Source organism: Leucopleurus acutus (genome assembly GCF_964270905.1).
Source record: "Leucopleurus acutus genome assembly, chromosome: 6".
Classification (NCBI taxonomy): domain Eukaryota; kingdom Metazoa; phylum Chordata; class Mammalia; order Artiodactyla; family Delphinidae; genus Leucopleurus; species Leucopleurus acutus.
In genome coordinates, this window is record NC_139149.1 from 68,559,435 (window position 1) to 68,576,286 (window position 16,852).

The following is a 16,852-nucleotide window of genomic DNA, read 5'->3' on the forward strand; positions in this document are numbered from 1 at the left end:
ACTATGTGTTTCGGCGTGTTTCTCCTTGGGTTTATCCTGTATGGGACTCGCTGCACTTCCTGGACTTGAGTGGCTATATCCTTTCTCATGTTAGGGAAGTTTTCGACTATAATCTCTTCAAATATTTTCTCTGGTTCTTTCTCTCTCTCTTCTCCTTCTGGGACCCCTATAATGTGAATGTTTTTGCATTCAATGTTGTCCCAGAGGTCTCTTTGGCTGTCCTTATTTCTTTCCATTCTTTTTCCTTTAGTCTGTTCCACAGCAGTGAATTCCACCATTCTGTCTTCCAGGTCACTTATCCGTTCTTCTGCCTCAGTTATTCTGCTATTGATTTCTTCTAGTGTAGTTTTCATTTCAGTTATTGTATTGTTTATCTCTGTTTGTTCTTTAATTCTTCTAGGTCTTTATTTCACTATCATTATTGTGAATTCTTTTTCTGGAAGGTTGCCTATCTCCACTTCATTTAGTTGTTTTTCTGGGGTTTTATCTTGTTCCTTCAACTGGTATATAGCCCTCTGCCTTTTCATCTTGTCTATCTTTCTGTGAATGTGGTTTTTGTTCCACTTGCTGCAGGATTGTAGTTCTTCTTGCTTCTGCTGTCTGCCCTCTGCTGGATGAGGCTATCTAAGAGGCTTGAAGGGAGGGGCTGGTGGTGGGTAGAGCTGACTGTTGCTCTGGTGGGCAGAGCTCAGTTAAACTTTAATCCACTTGACTGTTGATGGGTGGGGTGGGTTCCCTCCCTGTTGGTTGTCTGGCCTGAGGCAACCCAACAGTGTAGCTTACTTGGGCTCTTTGGTGGGGCTAATGACAGACTTTGGGAGGGCTCACGCCAAGGAGTACTTCCCAGAACTTCTGCTGCCAGTGTCCTTGTCCCCAAGGTGAAACAGAGCCACCCCCCGCCTCTGCAGGAGACCCTCCAACACTAGCAGGTAGGTCTGGTTCAGTCTCCCCTGGGGTCACTGCTCCTTCCCCTGGGTCCTGATGCACACACTACTTTGTGTGTGCCCTCCAAGTGTGGAGTCTCTGTTTCTCCCAGTCCTGTGAAGTCCTGCAATGAAATCCTAGTACCTTCAAAGTCTGATTCTCTAGGAATTCCTCCTCCTGTTGCCGGACCCCTTGACTTGGGGCTCAGAACCTTCACTCCAGTGGGTGGACTTCTGTGGTATAAGTGTTCTCCAGTCTGTGAGTCACCCACCCACCAGTTATGGAATTTGATTTTACTGTGATTGCACCCCTCCTACCGTCTCATTGTGGCTTCTCCTTTGTCTTTGGATGTGAGGTATCTTTTTGGTGAGTTCCAGTGTCTTCCTGTCAATGATTGTCCAGCAGCTAGTTGTGATTCTGGTGTTCTCGCAAGAGGGAGTGAGAGCATGTCCTTCTACTCTGCCATCTTGGTTCCTCCTCAAGAGTAAATAATTTCTTGAACCCAAAGGAAAAACATCTGGTCAAACCTGTTAATTACAATGACATTATGATACATGACAGTCTCTGGAATAATTCTAGCAGAGTTTTTGTCTTGTATCTCCAAATAAAACCTTGTTTTTATTTATTTTTTCATAAGAAATAAATTCCAAGACTATTCAGAAATGATTATAATTTATAAAAAATAATATTTGTTTTGATTCTGTTTATTACCTGCCAGTCTGATCATTATTAAAGGATTATTATTGAAGTATATTATTAAAAGGAAAAAGAAATGAGTCTCTCCAATTCCTTGATTGACCTAATGTGGTTCAAAATTTGATAGGACTTTGCACATAAATCATCTGGGAAAACCACGCCTTCCCCCCTAGTTACACGTTATGTCAGAGGTAACACATTGCATGGGAAGGAGTCCCAGAAAGAGAATTAGGGAATGATGTTATATAGAGTGACATCACTGAATTATTCCATCCGAAGTGGAAAGAGAGACAGGAACAGAAAATCAGCCATTCTTTTCCTTTGCCGATAAAGATAAAAACCTGACAAAGTTATGAAAACAACACCCATGAAGATCAGATCAGGCCATTCAGATACTTTTAAGCATAGACTTTTTATAAATCCTTCATCTCCTCTCTTGATAGACATTCAGATTTTGACTTCTTACTAGTAATTGCCAAACAAAAACAATTTGAATTCTTTAAATATTTTGCAAGAGTGAGAAATAGCATCCCTTTTCTTAGATTTCCTTTCTTCCCAATTTTGAAACAAAAACCATTTAAATTTGTAAGATTGGAATGAAAACAAGGAAGTCTTTAAGAGGACCTTTTAGTAGAGTGCCCATTGGAGTCCATTTATACTGTTTTATAAACAAATATTAATGTTTTTGATTATAGTGATGGTGATTAACACAATGACAACATAGCTATAAAGGTCTAGAATATTGTGTCTAATAGGACCAAAGTGAAGAGGATACAGAGGAAACAATGAAACTTCTCTTTGGCGGAGTTGAGGTGGTGGAATATAATCTCTGAAGAGAGTTTAAAAGAATATTGTTATCCTGGAAAAGATCATTCATCCATTCATTCATTGAATACATACTGCTACCTTCTAAGTGCCAGTTTTAGGTTGTGGAGATGACATGACAAACAAAGTCTGAGCCATCATAAAACTTACATTGTTATAAGTTTTCTCTACAAGATGGAAAGAACTGTATAATGGTTGGTCCTATATCTTAACTGAGAAAAGACTAAGTTACAACATTATGTTACAGCAAAGAAGATTTACACTAGATCTGAAGGATGTTCTCCATTGAGGTTGATAAATTCCTGAAATTGGTCCCTTAAAAACTAAATTAGTGTAGAAAGAGAGAACACCTTTTTCTTCCAAGGGTTTAGATGATACCACCCTACAAGCACGGTCACAAACATCACTGTTTTCTTCAGATAGGCCCCAAACTTAAAGTGGAAGGAGGAGGCCCTGGGAGGGGAGGCTTTGAAAGAATTGGCAGGTGGAAAATGGTTAAGTTGGCATTTTTGATAGTACCTCTAAACTGCTCTTGAAAAACCGCTTACATTTCCCTAACATATTTTCAGCTCAGTACATATTTATTTAGTCACTTATCATATAATGAGAGCCTAAGTGTATACATCTGAAATGATTCTTTTTCATGCAGGTGACATGTTTCATTTCACCAAATTATAGGTCCATATTTTCCTTTTATTTTTGCTTCTTCCCCACATCACCCATGGACATGCTTTTTGCAGAAGATTGCATTTCCTTTCCTAGGCATAAAAAAATTTTAACTAGAAGTATCTGTAAGACCACAATAGCCAGAGTGGTGCAGCCCTCAAGGAACCCTGTCACACTGCACCACATCAGCCACTCAGTGGGTGCTGCCTAGTGTTAAAAATATCATTTATGGTGAAGGTTAGTTGGGAAACTTTGCAGTGCTTTACATCTGCTATGCATTTTGTTTCAGAGTTCACTTTTCTCTGAAGAATGTGGTCAAGCCAACAACACGCTAAGATTTTCCCTAAAGTATTTAAGAACAACCAAATAGAAAACCATAAAGTTGTAACACTTGATTCATAGTAAGACTTTGACTAAGGCAATCAAGAAACTACTTTACTAGAAAAGAATTCAATCACGTTTAGAAAAGAAAAAAGTATCCAAATAGACAGCCAGTCCATTGTTTCTATCTAGCTATTGCTGCCTCCAGGGAAACACAAATTTGTAGGTTCTCCTATGAATGAACTTATTCTATATTTTAACAAATGTAAGGTATTCACACATTCCATGTTTTCAACCTCAGTAAAAATTTACATTTTCTTTCCTGACTATAGAGAATTAATATTTGCATCATTTCATATATAGATCTCAAAATATACAAAGTATATGTTTCCATTGTTGCATTTCTAAATAGGTATAAATAGTATATATCCCTAAGGCCATGATATATGATTGAAATAAATTATTAGGACAAAAAACGTTTGATGGCTGCCCAGGAAGTCCCCCTCCCCCACCCCAGGCAGGGAAGGAGAACAAAGGAGAGAACAAAGGAAACGAAAAGAGGTGCAGGAAAAACAGGTTGGAAGGATGCTAGGGATGAACTTAATGCTAGTGGGGAAACAAGAAGATAATTCCACAGGGAGGAGGAGATGTCCACTCCTCCCCAGGACTAAATACATGGGAGGAATCTGACTGGAAGAGCCACTTTTCTGGCCTGTGAACTCAAGCGCAGAAAGCTACTGGGCTTTTCCCTCTCTTTTGGAGATCTCTTGGAGATCTTCAAGCCCTCTTTGGTGCCCACTGTGGTCACTTCTAGAGGTAGTGCAGCCACTGCAAGGAAGGCCTACGATGGCCCAGCACTCCTATGACTGGGTACTTAATTCTCAGTCCTGGGGTCAAAAGTTAGCAAGTCCTGTTAGCCATATATCTAAAGCCACTTTCTCCAATCAACTTTGTTAGTAATCGTATCCATCAGTTGGTCTGCTATAACTTTTTTTCTAACTGGAATCCTAATTTGGATTGGTAAGAAAGGTCTTTGTTTACTAAACCCTTCAAGGTTTACCAGGAGTCTAATTTCATCCCATTGGCCTCGGGGATGACTATGTCCCTGGGGTCTAGTTCCCTTATAATAGGGATAGTAATGAGACCTCTGTGCAGTGCCTCAGCACTACATCACCACAAAGGATACAATTTCAAAAAGATGATTTGATGCCAAAGTACTACTCTTACTAATAATATTGTTTATTTTTATAAAAACAATTACAAAGAACAAATAGGTCGCAGATGATAAGTATAAAGTAATATTTACCAGGACTTCAACTCTCACCATTTTAATTTTTCTCATGTGTGCCACGACCCCCAACCAATTTTCCTCTCATATTGCCTGTTCTTTGCCTATCTATAAACAAAAATGCCCTGGAGATTAAGTGCTACAGAAATATAAGATGGAACAGATGTTGTGCTGAATAACCCTTTCCCTGCCCCTTTGAGAATACCCAGGACTAAAGGTGCTTTTGACATACTGTATGTTTTTATAAGGCCAAAACTGTGTTACATCTTTTTACGATAAGAGTAGTGTTCGGGAATCTGATCTGTACTGTGGCTAAAGCCATAAAATATTATAAGATTCTGGGGTAAGATCCATGAAAACTGCTGAGCTTCTGTGTAAATCTGCTTGTAATTCAACATATATCCCACCAAGTTTATCATTTACTGTCACCAAGACTCCCCTGCTCCTTTTATTTGCAACTCCCCACTGATAAAAGTAATGAATTCCAAGCATATTCACATGGGTCCGTGAACTAAGACTCAACTCAAGACATAATGGTTACAAAATATTTATGCCTGAGAGGTAACAGTTCCTATACAGTTTCACTATTAATTAGTTTATAAAAAATGCACATCTGTTGAATCCTTAACTAATCTCCCCCAATTTCTTTCTTTTTTTTAAAGAATGTCCACCCATAGATACTTATTTACTAGATAACAATAGCATGTAATTCCAAAGGGAGTGGTAAGTAGTGCTAAGTAACCACTACAAAAATAGCAATAGGGCATATAACTTTCAAACTAATGAAGGGGAAAACACAAGAGAAGCAGAGATGAAAATGAAACTAATAATCTCAAAATGGATCGCTGTACCTGAGACCAGACATGGTCTGAAATTGTTTACATTTGCAAATATTCCAGCGGATACATAACTCCTCCACCTTGCAACCTTCAAACCCCACTTTCTCACCAAACACAAGATTCTTCTCTCTTCTCTCTCTCTCTCCCTCCCCTTCCCTTTCTTTCTCTCATTGTACATACACATACTTATATTTGTATACTTATATTTGTATACTTAATTCTTATGTTCTCTATTTATTTTTAGATCAATCTTATGTCTACTTCTTAAGCCCTTAGATTAAACTTACATATTAATAAAGAAATTTGACTAATTAAGAACAAAGAGCTAGGTTGAATATAACTGAATTTTGACTTATCTGGTTGTTTGGTGGTGGTGTTAGGGCTTTTTGAACCTATTTTTCAATGATAAACCAGCTCTCAATTAAATTTATATAGCTTAAATTGTTCCATTAACTCCAAAGTATATGTTAATTGTTTCAATGATAATGATAATTTAGGGGAGAAGGAGGAAGGGGAAAAAGCAGGTCATTGAGACACGCAGAGAAACCACCCAGGGTTGGGAATCAGTTGCACTAGCAGATAGAGGGTAGGAAACTTCCCGGCCAATTTCATCAGCCATTTATCAATACCATCTCTTTCCCTCTTTCCAGCTCTGATGAGATAGCTCTGATTTGACAAGTGAAGCACCATAAGGTTAGAATTAGATTCAGTGTCTCATTACTGTGGCCTCTAGAAAAGATAAGACAGTGAATAATGCCATCAACTATAGCTAAGAGCTGCCCAGAGCCTTGATCTCTGCAGCAAGACAGGAGGCCTTGAAATTGGATTAAACATGAACAAAATACAACTCTTTGGAAAGGCATTCTATTCTATTTTAAATAATAGAATTTTCAATGTGTAATTTATACAGCTCTTCAAACCAGCAACATATTTTAAATCTATTTGATTTAAAGTGAACTAATTAGAAAAACTTTAGTTAGACTTTCCATTACAGTTTGATTAATATGCCAGTCTAAAATTGAAGCCTCTATAATAACTCATTTACATTAAACATTTTCTAGAAACCCATAAAATGTTACATTGACTTGAAAATTCTCCTAGACTGCCATTTTGTTTCAAGACGGTGTATTGAACTACAAATTTAACTTACTTTGTGTATTTGATGGTAGATGCATGTTAGGCAGTCTGTTTCAGACAAACAGAAATTGTCAAATGGCCAAGCTTAAACAAAACCTTATTGCTACCATTTAAAGTTTCCTTAGTGTAACGTTTTGAAAATGTTCCAGAAATCTCAATTTAAAAAAAAGAAAAGAATGAGCTTTTGCCAAAGTCAGGGTCGCTCCATTTACCCACTCCTAAATGGACAATATAGGAGTTATGGCCCTGAGTTTTAAGAAAGCAAACAAAAAACATTTTAGATGAACTATGCCAAAAGTTCTGGAGCTCATTTATTCCCTTTTGTCTTTGTTGGGTGGCAAAGACATAAAGTGAACATTGAAATTTATGAAATGGTCACAGTGTTTATCTTTTTTTATTAGAGCAAATACAGCACTTAAAATACATTCTGAAGTTCAACGTGGTCTTTCCAAAAGAAGGCTTTCAGAAGAAAATCTGATGTTTTTAATCATGGAACAAAATTGCTCTGACTAGAAAAGTCTTGAAACCACCTATCCCACCAAATAAATGCCTTATGCATCTTTCCCACTCAGTGGAAAACATCCCTTGTTATTGGAATAAAATTATAAAACTAAATCAGGTTAGCACTAGGTTTTTCTGTAGGCCATTAACTTTCAGGGTGAGCATATGGGCAATCTCAGCCCTGTGAATGACTGCATCAAAAAGAACAGTTTGAGGCTTCCCTGGTGGCACAGTGGTTGAGAGTCCGCCTGCCAATGCAGGGGACACAGGTTCGTGCCCCGGTCCGGGAGGATCCCACATGCCGCGGAGCGGCTGGGCCCGTGAGCCATGGCCGCTGGGCCTATGCATCCGGAGCCTGTGCTCCGCAACGGGAGAGGCCACAACAGTGAGAGGCCCGCGTACCGCAAAAAAAAAAAAAAAAAAAAAAAAATTGTTGCATGAATTAATGAATGAGTGACTGTGAAGAATAGTCTTTACTGATGGTTATAGGAAGGAACAGCAACACTGAGAAGTTATTCATTATGACAACCTCACCTAATATGAAGACTAGCAAGGCACAATTGGTTTGAGTCCTAGTTCCATCTCACACTAATATTTTGACCTTGTGTAAGTCACTGAACTTCTCTGACCCTCAGTATCCTGATCTGTAAAATGGGCATAATAGTTCCTTCTCATTCGACATCAAAAGGCATTTTAGGGTAAAATAAGATAATGTCTACAAAAAACATCCATGTCTCTGAAGAAACAAGTTGGAAAGGATAAGCAAGGTATACTTTCCCCTGGAGAGCAGAATTAAATGTGTGTGTAAGCAGAGGGAGGAGGAATTTAGCCACTTACTTTATGCCATGATGATAAAAAAAGACGGGATAAGTGGTGTTTATGTTGTATTCCCATCATTTTTCAAATAAAAGTTTTAATAAAAAAATGATTTGTTTCCACAGTTCTGCAAGCACTCTTAACAATGCTTCAGAAGTGAGTCTAGGGGAAGCAGCCTCCTAGGTCTGATTTGTTGGCATGGGTGGGGGACAGAGAACATTTCAGATGCTGTGGCCAGGACACAGGAGACCATGTCTCCTTTTTAGTGATAATATAAAAACAGATCTCGAAAACAAGCCCCAAATCTAAACACCTTCAGAAAAGAATATTCCACAACCTCTCTCAATGATGTCTGAGTCGGCTTCCAAGATTTACATAGTCTGCATATCCTGGAATTATCTGCTCATCTCCAAGGACTCTTTACGTGCCTGTGCCTGTGGTTTCCTTTTTCCAACAGACTCCAGGGACCCAGCCACCATCCCTGACCTGTCTCTTGGTCCCATGCTCAATTTTCCTTACTGTTCCCAGGTATAAGCACTCCAGTTCATTTCACTTAAAATTGTAAAATGAATTTTGACAGGGAATGAGAGGAATGACAAAGACAGCCAACATAAGAAGTTACAAAGTTGGCAACTGCCAAGAGTCGTGCTCCCAGGTTTATGCTTGCCAACTTACTTCTGGAATAGAAGCAGAAGCCCCTAAGATTTTAGCCCTTCATTTTAATTTTTCTGGGGTTGGAGATTACCAAATTGGCTATTTCCCCCATCCATCATTAGAGGAGGCCACCAACTCTCTGTGTAATCTTGAGCAAGTGTCTCAACCCTTCTCAGCCTCAGTTCCACCTCTGTCAAGTGGAATGATAACAGTACTGGACCTCATGAGGTTGCTGTGAGGATTAAATGAGATAATATGTGTAAACAATTAGAACAGTGCCTGGCCTGATCAGTGTTAGCTGTTGTTACTATTATTAGTAGTATTAGTATTAGTATTATCTGTAAAAGCATCTCTCCCCATCCTAAAAATTCCCCACCCCTTTGTCAGGTGGGCACATTACCTATCCAAGCATCTCTCTTTTAACGGTACCTGCTCTTCCTACATATAACCTGGACATTTCCCCCACCTTCCCCATTCTGAACTCATTACTTGTATTTTCTCATCAAAGGAAATAGGTAATTAATAATTGCTCATCCTTATCTGTGTAAGAGCTTATTATCTCTATAGAAGCTTAGGGAACTAACAACAGGTTTTTTCCATGTAATAACAGTTCCAATGCTTGTCAATGAGGCGATTTCTGGCTTTGGATGAGTCAGCTCACCCAATGGTACCCTTTGTGGCTAAGGAGGCCACCTTCATGATTTCTACAAAGGGAACAACTAAATTGGAAATTCTCACTCTAAGACTTTCTGCTGTTTCTTTCTCCTGGACTGGAAAGGGTAAATGGGTCTGTGATCTGTGTCCCCTCTAGGTGGAGCCCAGGCTGGTCCCAGCTACCCTCCCTGGTTTGGGATTCCTGAAAACTTAGGTCAGCTCAGCCCTTGCTGTGGACCTTTTAGTCACAAGTTAGCATGCTGGATGAAAATAACTGTTTATTTTAAATATGGGAAACAAAGAGAAAGTGATCTGTCTTTAGGAAAATAATGAGTTTGTTCATTTGACAAATATTTATGAAGTATCTGCTCAATTCTAGGCACTGTTCTAGGTCCTGAGTTTACAGTGATGAACAGATCAGACATAACAGCTGGCTCCGTGGCCCTCAGAATCCAGTGAAGCAATGCCATAATTAGAAAGTGTCTGGCAAAAGGCACAAACTTTCAGTTACAAAATGAGTAAATCATGGGGCTGTAGTGTACCGCATGGTACTATAGTTAATGATACTGTGTTGCATATTTGAAAGCTGATAAAACAAAGTTCTCATCACAAGAAAAAAAATCTTGACTATGGTGACAGATGTTAACTAGACACTGTGGTGACCATTTTGTAATATATACAAATATCAAATTATTATGTTGTACACCTGAAACTAATATAACGTTATATGTCAATTATACCTCAACCAAAAAAAAAAAAAAGAAAGTAAGCAGATATCTGATCCCCTTCCATTCCCAGACCTACTCTCTCCACAGTGAAAACTGAGTAAATTCATAGCAGGCCCTAGAATCCCTCCACAACATACCTCTTTCCCTTCCTTCTTCCTTGTTTTCCTCCTTGTCTCCTTTCCTCCCTTCTTCCCTTCTTTCCATGTTTTCTCCTTGACTTTCCTCCTCATCAGTGCTGTTTTTTACTCTACCTTACTAAACACCACACTAATAACTCGCCCCTCATTCTACTTTTTTTCCAGCCAGTTCTAACTGGAACAGACTTTTTCAGCTCTAGTGTAAATAACTGAGCTGATGAGCTCTGCCCAGGTAGGGTGTAGGTGGCAGCGGGTGGGGCTGCCCTTGCATCCTAGAGATGTTGGTCTTCAATAAACAATAAGAGATTACAGTTTATTAAGTTAATAAATATCATTCATTTTCCTCCTTCCTTTCAAGGAAGGTGAAATACAGCAATATCTCGGGCAACATCAGGAAAAGCAGAATAGGTGTCAAATCCCTGGGTTTTGCAGAAGATAAAGATTAATCTTTGAGTTCTAAGAATTATGTAAATGTCCTCTTTCATATAAAATGTCCTAAGCTGTGTTAGGTCCGAGGTTGGTAGGGTACTTACAAGATTTTTAAAATGCCAAAGGCATCCAAAGCTGTCCAAAAATGGCTCAGCTGGACACAAGGATGAAAAGAGCAGCACCGCCACCCCGCCTCCTCAACACCCCTCTGGCCGCCTGCTGCTGCCCCCTGCATACAGATACACCCATCCATACAGACTCACACAACCAGACATGTGCACACACACTGCAAACCTTGTAGACCACTTGTTCCCACACAGGTCTCTTTAGCACCTATACTGCTGGGAGCTGAGCCGCAGTGAGGCATTCACAGAATGCCCTCTGCGGGTGGGCTCAGCTGGGGCAGACTGGTGGTCTCTCTGCATAATCATCTTCACCTCTTCCGCTCCTTCTGTGAGAGAAGGATTCAATTAAAACTCTCCAAGCTACCTTAAAAAAAATTGCTGGGGGCTTCCCTGGTGGCACAGTTGTTAAGAATCCGCACGGAACACGGGTTCGAGCCCTGGTCTGGGAAGATCGCAAGTGCCGCGGAGCAACGAAGCCCGTGTGTAACTACAGAGCCTACGCTCTAGAGCCCGCGAGCCACAACTACTGAGCCTGCATGCCACAACTACTGAAGCCCAAGCACCTACAGTCCATGCCCCACAGCAAGAGAAGCCACAGCAATAAGAAACCTGCACACTGCAAAGAAGAGTAGCCCCCGCTCGCCACAACTAGAGAAAGCCCGTGTGCAGCAACAAAGACCCAACGCAGCAAAAAAAAAAAAAAAAAAGAAAAAAAATCGCTGGCTCTTTTTAAAAATACTTTTCTTGAGCTTCTCTGGTGGCGCGGTTAAGAATCCTCCTGCCAGGGCTTCCCTGGTGGCACAGTGGTTGAGAGTCCGCCTGCCGATGCAGGGGACACGGGTTCGTGCCCCGGTCTGGGAGGATCCCACGTGCCGTGGAGCAACTGGGCCCGTGGGCCAAAACCACTGAGCCTGCGAACCACAACTACTGAGCTCGTGTGCCACAACTACTGAAGCCCACGCACCACAACAAGAGAAGCCACCGCAATGAGAAGCCCACGCACCACAACGGAGACCCAGTGCAGCCAAAAATAAAAAATAAATAAATAAATAAATAACTTTTCTTCCTTGGAATTGAATATACTCAATATTGTTCCATCTATTCAATCAGCTATTGCTTTTTAAAAAAAAGGTCTCACATATTTATTGCTGAACCAACCTATTAATGCAGAAGCATAGAGAAAAAAAATTTTCCCAATAAAATATGTCCAACTGGACCAGTAGTGGCAATTTTTCAGCTTGATAGGGTAAAATGCTAGTGACCTTTATACAGTATAAATGTGAGCCTCGGATGTGCGATTCCTTATAGACACAGCCTGGTTCCTCACCAGTGTCTCCTCTTGTAGCTGTACCTGACTGTATTGTGAATTTTCATTTGAAGTCTTTGGGGAATGAAATGACTCTGCTTTTGTTTCTTAGCCAGAAATCACCTGATCCTGAAGGTCTTGTAGAAGACATGACAAGGCAAGGAGTCAACTGCACATACCACGATGGTGGAGAAAGGACTCGATCAGTTATTATTACATCCACTACATGAAAGTCTCTGGGTCAAATCAAAATGTGTCAGACACAATCTTGCCATCAAAGACTATACAGCCTTGTACAAAGATGAGAAACACTATTGGGTCAATAAATAAACCGGGTAGTTAGTAGGTATAAATTGTTTAAAGAAACAGGGATTAATCTGATCTCAGTATAAGATACATCTGGAACCTACCTTCCTAAATAAATTTATATGCTTAAAATATATAAGCAGTAGGGGAAAAAGCTGCCAACACGTTTTATCTTAACAGCTAGCAGCAGAATTCTCCTTAGAAAGGAAACTATCTCAGTTTAGGAAATGTTTTCATAAATGAATGCCAGAGCTAAAGGTCAGCAGCCTCCAAGACAACAAACAGAAATGTGGGTGGCAGAAGAAATAGAAGAGATAAAGAAGGGAGAGGAGCGCCAGGCCACATAGCGGCAGGGCAGATAACAATAAGAGCGATAATGATAGTAAGAGTAGAAGGAATGGCTAACCACTCATGCCAGGCATTGTTCTAAGTGTTTTTCATGGTTTACACTATTCAACCCTCACAACAATCCTATGACTTAGGTATTGCTATTTATCATTATTTTATAGAAACTAGAGCCCACTTTTAAAAAATGGCCAAGGTACTTTCAAAATCAAGAATAACCAATATTTAATTTGTAAGTTAACATGTCTGTAAAATAAATTCCTCTACCTGAAACTTCAGTCAAGTTTTCTACATACAAATAAATCTTTTGTGAGTACTTTTTGTGTATGTATGCAAAATAAAATCACTGGGTGACAGGTCGGGGTCAAAGTGGCACAAAACATGGACACATTCATGGCATGGTGAGACAGTCCCTTAACAAATAATTTGGCAGAAGCAGGAGACGGGAGCCATAGGTGACCATGACCATAAACTCCTCAGGAACTCATAGTTATTTGTTGGGAAAACACTGGATTTTCTGCAGTTAGTGGAATGGTATTCAACACTTAAGACGGCAAAGTAACCCCCAGTAACACCTAGTGGAGCCAACATACTTAATGAGAGTCCCAAATGATTGTTTATCTCACCTCCTAAAAAATGTTTTTCTGTAGGCCAAGCTTGTGCTAAATGCTGGAGCTACATTATCTCATTTAATCCTAAGACACTGTGAGTTTTTAGGTCAGTCCAATAGCAAAGAGCTGGTGAGTAGTAGATTTGGATTTGAACCCAGGGCTTTCAGACCCCTGACCCAATCCATTTAATATCACCAATTCCAGGACAGTATTCTCTTTTTACCACCTACAGCTGAAGGATGATGCCGCAGGCTAAATGGTACTAAGGTTCCATTCCATTATATGTTTACCTGTTTTATATTAGAGAAACACGCAGGGATGTTCCATTGGAGATAAAGGGAGTCAATATAAAGAATCACAATTAGAAGCAGTTTCCCTCTTTTTCCTTCACTGGACAAGGCTATGGAAACCTTGATAACCTAAAATAAAAGGAGAAGATAAAAGAGCAAGAAAAGATTGAAATATATAGAAAAGGGGAAATAAAAGAAGGAAGTCAGAGATGAGTGTGAAAGAAGACAAAGTGAAGAGGTAGGTGCATATGTGAAAATGGCACATGCTACACAGGGGCAGTAGAGTCTTGGGACACCTACCTCTACCCAGACCGTGTCTACTTCTATCATTAAGTACTTTCTTCCCAAATTGCATTTTCATGTGTTTTCGTTGATATGCTACATGAATCCGATGCAGATTATCCCATTTTACAGTAACTCCTAGAGTACATCTATCCTTAAGTATGCAGCATTGGTATTACACGTTTTATATAGCAGCCCCTTAGAGCTAGTTCCTCTTAGTTTGTGAAGATGCTCTTAAATACCATAGGTTAATATTTGAAAATGCAACAAAAACTAGGATGGAATATATTCTGACATATTGTAGACTTTGCAAAAACTTCTTTTTCAAATATTTTGTGTTTAGCAAAATGTATTTTCCAACCAGTATAATTTTCTTAAGTCAATGAGTGTTGTCAGAAAATTTAATCTATTTTTTAAATTTATATTTTACTCACCAATTCTATTTAAAGGATATTTTGAAATCCAGGAATTTATTTTAGTTTCTTTTTACAAGTCTCTTTTGTTCTTTAGGAACTCTAAACACATTTTATTATTTATTTTTACATTTTTATTGGAGTATAATTGCTTTACAATGTTGTGTTAGTTGCTGCTGTATAAGAAAGTGAATCAGCTATATGTGTACGTATGTCCCCATATCCCTCCCTCCTGCTCCTCCCTCCCACCCTCCCTATCCCACCCCTCTAGGTGGTCACAAAGCAGAGCTGATCTCCCTTTTACAGATCTCTTTAAAACCTATTTTGTCCTGAAGTTGCCCTGAATTAAACTCTCACATATTAGAATTCATTTTGAAACTCTGAACTGAAAAAAATTTATTACTATTAAAAAACGAACCGTGCCACTCAACTAAAATAACAGTTCTTTGAATATATAGTTAAATGAAATTCTGGCAATATAGCTAAAAAAAAGAAATATAACTGGGAACTCTGCTGACCAGGAGTCTGTTCTTGGTCTTTGCTTGACCTAATCTTAGTTTCCTACTTCAGCCAAATATTGAATGTTTTTCACTAAACCAAGTATAACAACCCTTTTCACTCCCCTGCCTAGGAGAGAATAAATTGTTAAGTGGATGTCTGCGTGAAACTTTGAGCTGTTCAGATAAAGAATACCCTATAAGAGTTTAAAGTAATGTTTGGTAATGAGGCAGGGAAGCAGGCCCTCTCAAACCCTGCAGGTGGAAGTAGAAACAGGAACAGACCATCTGGAAGACAGTGTTGTTGAATAGCAGAAGCCTTACAATTTTGGCTCATAATTCTACTTCTGCAAATGTATCTTAATAAACAATAGGGGACTGGTAAAAGTATGGTACATGGAATACGATGCATTAAAACATTAAAAATGATTTAGTAGACTATACTGTAGTAGAAGAAAATGACATGGAAAAATACATATGATATATGTTAAGTTTTAAAAAGTTATCAAACAGTGGGTACTGTATGATCTCAAGTAAGTGTATATAGATATAGATGCTGAAATAGATAAGTAGATCAATAGATCAATAGATAGATGTACGGGGTAGATGTAGATATAAATATAGAAATGCATATAGCTCTAGAATATATATATATGTATGTATGTATACATATCTATATTTATAGATATATCTAGATATACATCTTTTTTTGTTTTGATTGTTTTTCAAAGAATGATTTCTTTTTTCAAGATTTACAAGAACTGGTATTTATTACCATGAGGTTCAAAGTATATACCTTTATAACTCATTAGTTTTCTCTTTTATACATAGTATCAATAGTGTATGTATGTCAATCTCAATCTCTATAGATATCTTTATACCTGTATCTAGATAAAATGTTAACAAAGATGGGATTTGGGGTGATTTAACATTTGTGTTTTTTCCTTGTCTGTATTTTTCCTGAATAAACATGTATTTTCTTCAGTAAATATATGTTTCCTTCAATAAACAAGTATTACTTTATAACATGGAAAAATTATTTAAGTGGATGACACTAGAAGAAAAAATCAATTAAAAGACTATATCAGGGCTTCCCTGGTGGCACAGTGGTTGAGAATCTGCCTGCTAATGCAGGGGACACGGGTTCGAGCCCTGGTCTGGGAGGACCCCACATGCCGCGGAGCAACTAGGCCCGTGAGCCACAACTACTGAGCCTGCGCGTCTGGAGTCTGTGCTCCGCAACGAGAGGCCGCGATAGTGAGAGGGCCCGCGCACCGCGATGAAGAGTGGCCCCCGCTTGCCACAACTAGAGAAAGCCCTCGCACAGAAAGGAAGACCCAACACAGCAAAAATAAATTAATAAACTCCTACCCCCAACATCTAAAAAAAAAGACTATATCATACTCAAGGAAAAAAAAAATGCATATTTTTATGTGTTTACACTTTCCGAGCCCAAATCTATCAATGTAGTCTCATGCCCTTTAGGCTTTGTGGCAGGCAGAGCTGATCTGTGCTGTAGGGCCTGGTGACATGGGAACCAAGTCACAGCCACCATCCCAGGCCTTGGGTTGAGAACACTTGCACTTACAGCTTTTGAACTCCTAGGACCTCCTGAGGCTACTGACTTTTCACACAAATTTGAGGGCAGTGAGCCTCCCATAATCTGAAACATGATACAAGGGCATTTAATGGTTGCTTAATGTACTCTAAATTCATCTGGGAAACATCTTCAGATTTTTGAAGTGAAGATGAACCTAATTCCACACTGTACCTTTACACGGCAAGCAAAATGGTAGCTAACCTGTCAACCTAAGTACTGATGGCTGGGGAGTACAGGGAAAATTGTTTGTTTTAGCATCCAATTTCTTCTTGTTTTATCCATCTAAGACTGCCTCCCCAGTTTAATAACAAAGGAGGAAATGTGGTTACCTCCACAAGGAAATACCACCTTAGAGTCGAGCAGTCCTAGTATAATATCCTCTCTGTAGAACGCCAGCTCTTAAGAGGAAGGCATTAAAGAAATAAATATGGAAATGTTATTTTTCAGCTATAGAAGATTGGG